This window comes from Perna viridis, chromosome 1, assembly GCF_037379345.1.
Source record: "Perna viridis isolate PV_CMFRI_1.1 ecotype Kerala chromosome 1, ASM3737934v1, whole genome shotgun sequence".
Lineage (NCBI taxonomy): Eukaryota > Metazoa > Mollusca > Bivalvia > Mytilida > Mytilidae > Perna > Perna viridis.
Window position 1 is genome coordinate 43,671,532 of NC_142445.1, and position 6,621 is coordinate 43,678,152.

Below are 6,621 nucleotides of genomic sequence, written 5' to 3' on the forward strand. Positions count from 1 at the left end.
ACAAGAAATGTACTATTTAGTAGAAATAATTCAAAGTTAAGGCATATTTCAACAGAAACAAAAATTTACGAGAATGACAGCTAATGCAGCTTTAAAAAAAGGACAGTTCTTAATGGTATTTTAAATGCAATTTATGATCACAATTTTATTTAACTTCATATAATCTTTTATATTTTGTTCATGCTACAATTTTCAAAAGAATCAAAAACCGCTAGTCCCATCAGCACTTTGATTTGTACTGTTATTGATCTTATTTGTATATATACATGTACTATTGATGGAGAGTATCTCAGGTCACCGTTTAAGTCAAATGTACTTTGGTGTGCTTTGTTCAATAAACTAGATCATCATGGTTTTGTTTTTTATTTGTTTTCTTATGAGCAAACTGCTTAGTTTTATTTTGTTTTCCTTGGTCTCCTCCCTTCCACCCATCAAAATACTTCGCATCTAAAATGTTGTTCAACCATTTATTTCAGGTTGTAATTGGACATTATCAAGGCCTAAAGAATCTTTACTCAATGGCTTATTAGTGATTTAATTTCTGATCAAGGTGTGCCAAAGTGTAAGTTGCTAGGGATAGCTTCTGGTCATAAATACAAAACTTAGCAGATACCGTGTTTTTGGTCATTGATGTTTTTTGAGAAATTCATTAAAATGAAACTCATTGAAAATTGTATTCATCTTGGATTGTTACACATACACCCCACTCCATACAAATCAAAGTCAATGAAAATCCCCATTCTGAGGTCAAATTACCGTTTAAGATTACCGGCATATAGGGCTTGGATGGTTCTGTCCATTTATAGACATGGCAGCCAAATTGTTTTCACACATCAATAAAATGCTTTGCTGAGTGCAGCTTGATATGACTGCAAAGGTTGAACCCTGAAGAGATAGGGCAAGTATGGACACACCATTCATGCACAGGGGCTTGCTCCCACTATCAAAATATGCAGCCTCATTAGACCATAACAAGATTGAAACTACTGCAATTTTGACATCCCTAGACAAACCAGAATTCCTGGTCACTAAATATGTGATCTATGGTGACAATAGATATTGACCTGAATTTAATTGGCTCCTTCTTTCAAGTTTCAAGTTGCAACCCCAAAAATCAAAACAACCATCTTTTGGTGGTGCAGCACCTTGTGATATAATTTCAAAATGATGCATTCACTTTCACTCAAGTAATTTCCTGAGCATCATGAAAATGCTTGTTCTTGGTTCCTTTTCTGCACCCAATTCCTTAACAGTTTACAACCTCCATAATGAATCACAGCCTTCCTTTGATGTTCTGGCAATTTGTGGTACTATTTTAAACAAAAGATCCATATGCTTATATATTACTTGTATAGTTAAATTTCATGAAATTCTCGTTTTGTTACCCTTTTTAGGCTCCTAATTCCAAAACGACCCTCAAAAATTAATACCAACTTTTTGGTACGGTTTCAAAGAGGCCCATGTGCTAATACTGGTGTTGTGAATTTAAACTTCAACATGAAATGCTTGTTTTGGCCCGTTTTAGGACCATTACTAAAAAAAATTAATACCAGCTCTCGTTGTGTTATTGGGAACCTTGTACAATTTTCTGAAGATCTACCAATTTGCTAAATTGCATGCCCATCTGAAATCTTTTGAATCTGTTCAAAGTTTTGATTTTTCTACCCTACATATACATTACACTTCCATATAATCTCATAAAACAAAAACTCGCATATCTTATCAAATGGTCCTTTGATAAATCGGGGTGTAAATATATTTGTTTGAATTCTTTTAGATAATTTTTAGTATTGAAAAACATAAAACTACGTTAAATCGGCTTCTATTGATATGCTAACAGCACTCGAATTCCTGTTCGATACATGTTCGTTTGCTTTGTTGATACCGTTTATCATTAAGTTATTGTAATTCACAAGGGGATCAATTGTGCACCATTTATTGCAGACCTCTTCCTGTATTGTGACGATTCACACTTAATGATAAAGACCCTTCCAAACAGCATTTTGGTAGGAAAACTGATGAACACATTCAGATATTTGAACGATACTTTGGCTCTTAATAACGACGTCTTCAATATTTATACTAATGACGTATATTCTGCAGAACTTTCTTTGAAAAAAGCAAATATTGATACTAAAGGAAGTCCGTTTCTTGATTCCCGCATTCATATTAATAATGGTTAACTAAATACTAAAGTTTACGATAAAAGAGGTGACCATCATATGATGTTTACATATCACAATTGGTTGGATTTGCTCCTATTTGTAATCATGTTTCAGATTTAAACGGAGAAAATCTTAACATTCAAATAACTACATCAAAGATTTTGATAACACAAGCTCGTAAAACATTTTTTCAACCGATACAAGAACTCATTCTCAAATACAGATGTACTTGTATAAACGACTAAAACGTGCCGGTATCCGCCGCCCTATTTATTATGGTAACATTCTTCATTGAGCACTGAAAGCTCAATACTCACCCAATAAGTTAACTAGACCGCTGATTAAGCTTATTCATAGAGGATATAGTTATGATATTGTTGTCACTGTAAGTGAAAACGAAACAATAGATACAGAGGCCAGAAATTACTGACTTCGAACAGGCGCAAAAAAGATGCGACGAGATTTAAAGCAGCTCGACCCATTTTTTTTTCGCCTGTCCCAAACAAGGAATTTCTGGCCTCTGTATGCATTGTTTTTCACTTCCAGTTTACTTCTATGTTGCTTGAGTATATAGGGGCAACTATATTGCGCTGTACATGTGTATGTTTTTGGCCAGCCTGTGGTCTGCGGTTCATTTAAGTCCCATGGGTGGCCTCGAGCTGACATTTTTACCCCGGTGGGTCTGTCTCTTTGATATATTCACAATATCCATTCTCGTTATATTGAAGCAAAACCAAGTGTCTACGGACGACGCCCACGACACAGATGACGATACTCCTACAACGTAAGAGGTTGGGATTCCGTTCCTCCAAACCCCAACCAAGTCAGAAAAAGCTTGCCAGACAACCTCTATCATTGCGGGAGTAGCATGACGACAGCGTCATGGCAACTTTTGAAGTTGTATAAAATTCGAAGCATTTATTGTGCAGAACATCCTTTGGAACATTCATGCCAACTTTTAGTAAAATCTGTTCAGTACATGTAGTTTCAGAGATGATGTTATATCTACACCAGACACTCAATCTACCTAAAATCCCCATAGCAGTTTGGAAGGAGTTGTTCTTATAACTTTTAACACGTAAAACCCTTAAGTTCAATTATCTTCCTTTTGAGTCCTCGGACAGTAATTATATTATAATTATTCATTTATAAATGATACCCAAACTTTCTATAAAATGTCATCAAAATCCCTAGAGTTGTTAAGGAGACGTTGTGTTAACGAGGTTTTAACAGTTGGATTATCTCCCTACAACAAATGATGTTGGAATTCTGTTCCTCCATACTCCAATGTTAGGATGGCACAAAGTCAAAAAATAACTTGCAAGACAAGCTCTAGCATTGAAGAAGCACCACCATAAAAGTTACCCGATAATTATACTACTCCTTATATGTAATAGCATCACGACCTATGCACGCTCAGCTGAATCCCGTCTAAAAAGCATTATACGTCGTTGCTAATCTAAGAACGATTGAACGCTTAGATAAAAATACGTAGTGCTTGACAAATTCTTCATACTTTGTAAAAAAATGACTCCAAATCATTTTCTAGATATACCGAAGAGGGCATTGTCGAAAGGCTGAAATTTGTTAACATATTTTGTCAAGTTTGGTGAACGTGTTTTTTCAACAGACAGTTGGCATTCCAATGGGAACAAACCGTGCTCCGCTACTCCCTGACTTTTTCCTTCATTCTAATGAAACCGACTCAATAGCCTATCTAATCTAAAAGATCCTTTGATCTCAGTTTTCGCTATTTAAGTGACGTTTTGTTTTTAATCAATCCTATGTTAGGTGATTTTATATATCGCATCTAAGATGCCAACTTTAATTAAATCTGTCCAGTAGTTTCAGGTAAGATGTTTGAAGAATTGTTAACCGTTCATGTATGGCAATAGCCCACCGTGCCCAGAGGGCCAAAAAATGTTAAAAAAGGGAAAATTGTCTTATTTTTGTATGAAAACTTCCCATTTGTTTCCAAGGGGAAACAAAATCAGAAATTTTGTGAACATCAAAATGAAGCTAACACCAATAAAATGAAATTCCCAAAAGCTCTCTAAAGTTCTATTTGCGGACACGTTTCTGAGTTATTGAGCACAGCGCAAACCACGGAACAACAGCAATATACCGGAATATGATCAGCATAATCAACATAACTCTTAAAATCGATTCTCAAAGCATACCTTTGACAAAATTAAACTAGAAATACTGTAAACAAGCGCGCAAAGAGCAATACCCCATCCCTGCTATGGATGAAGTTAAATATGAAAAGTATGTTCAGTCATCTCCCTTTGTTCTTTGGAGTCCTTCAACAGTAATTACATTCCTTCGTGCATAAGACACCAAATCTATACCTATAGGACTTCATCAAATCCTCTAAAGCAGTTTAGAAGGAGTAGTTCTTATAAGCTTTTAAATTATACAGTAAAATACTTAAGTTCAATGATCTTCCTTTTGAATCCTCTGACAGTAATTATATTGTATTATATTGTATTATAACTATTCCTTTATGCAGTGACTTGCACATCTACAAATGATGTCCAACCTTCCTATAAAACATCATCAAATTCACTTAAGTTGTTTAGGGGGAATTGCGTTTACGCGGTTTTAACATGTAAAACACATAAATGAACTATCCCTTACAACAAATAAGGAGTTTGAATTCTATCCCTCCGAACTGAAACGTTAGGATGGCACAAAGTCAAAAAATAGCTTGCAAGACAAACTCTTGCATTGCTGAAGCATCCCCATACGAGTTCCCCGATTATAATCATACTTCTTATTTGTAATGGCATCACGACCTATGATTTTTCAACCTTTTGTACTACTATTCCCCATGCTCAGTTGAATCTCGACTAATAGGCATCATACCTCGTTGCTACTCTAAGAAAGATGGAACGCCTAGATAAAAAATACATAGTACTTGACAGATTCTTCATAATTTGTAAAAAAATGATTTCAAATCATCTTCTAGATATACGGAAGAAAGTATTGTCGAAAGGCTGGAATTTTTTAACATATTTGTCAAGTGTTTTCAAGACAGTCAGCATTCCAATGGGAACCAACTGTGCTCCGCTACACACTGACCTATTCCTTCATTTTAATGAGACCGACTAAATATCCTATCCTATCTAAAAGATTCTTTGATCTCAGTTTTCGCTATATTGAAGACATTTTGTTTTTGAACAATCGGCCTTCACTCGGGGATTTTTAAACATCTCATCTATCCCCTCTTCCCACTCCCCCGCGGCGTGCATGACATTTTATGAGTAACTTGGTTGGTGTTAGCAGAGACCACCTGCCCGACGGTGCATATTGTCCATGATCCAAGTTTGTATACATAGTGGAGTCCGGTTGATCCTAATCTTGTTTCCATGCGCTTGTTATTTTCAGTTATTTTTATGTGTGCCTATTTTCTTTGTCTAATCGTTATATTTTGATTATGTTTCTTTTTTTTTTATTACCGTTCGAATCCTGGTTCCCACATCTTCGCTAGCCAAGGTTTCCCACATGTGGAACACAAGACCGGAACCCTTCGCTAGCGAACAAACATATATATGACAAGTATTTTCTTGTCATTCACATCGTTTCCTAGTTAGACAACTCTTGGTTTGGGTATCGAAGCAAAAAACGCTCATTCAAAGACCTAATCTATAATCCAATCTAGAAAAAATATACCACTACAGGCACTACACAGAGGTGGATCCAGACCCTTCGAAAAGGAGGGGTGCCAGCCAGGGGTGCTAGGACATTATTTGCCTTTTTTGGGCAATTTTACAAATTAAATGACAAATTTTCCGATAAACAGGGAATGCCTTCCCCTCCCCTTGCCCCCACCTCTGATCCGCCACTGCTACATACAGAAGATATGGAATAGTTATCAGATAAAATAACACAGCAATTATCAATATTCATTTGTTTGCATATTATTTGTTCTTTGAATGGAGTAAAATTCAACAATTAACCATGATGAATTAATTGCTCCATATCCTTTTTTTAATAATGATATAACACTACAAAATTTCATAGTCGATGTACTACATGTACAACTCTACAACTACAAGCTAACAGTAAATGATGCATAACTTAAGTGAATGGTCAAAATCTTTTTGATAACGTATAATAAGAATGTTTTTTTCTTCGAAATTTACTTCTAACGAGGTTTTAACAGTGCCAACATATTTGCTTCTGTCGCAACTTTACTTTGATAGGACGAAATGTCGAAATTCTTTTCAATTTCCCGGCGGTTGCGGTGTCGGTAACCTCCCCCCCTTTTCTTAATCACAAAAAGGGGGGTTGAATGATTACGTAACGTTATATTTTATTCTGAACCACCCACTTACATACGAATATTGATTTATACAGTGAACAGGAACCATTATTCTAGATTTCAAGTATTTGTAGGTAAATTTTTAGTCATGCAGCTTTCAGTTTGGAGACTATTTTTGAGGAACTTCGT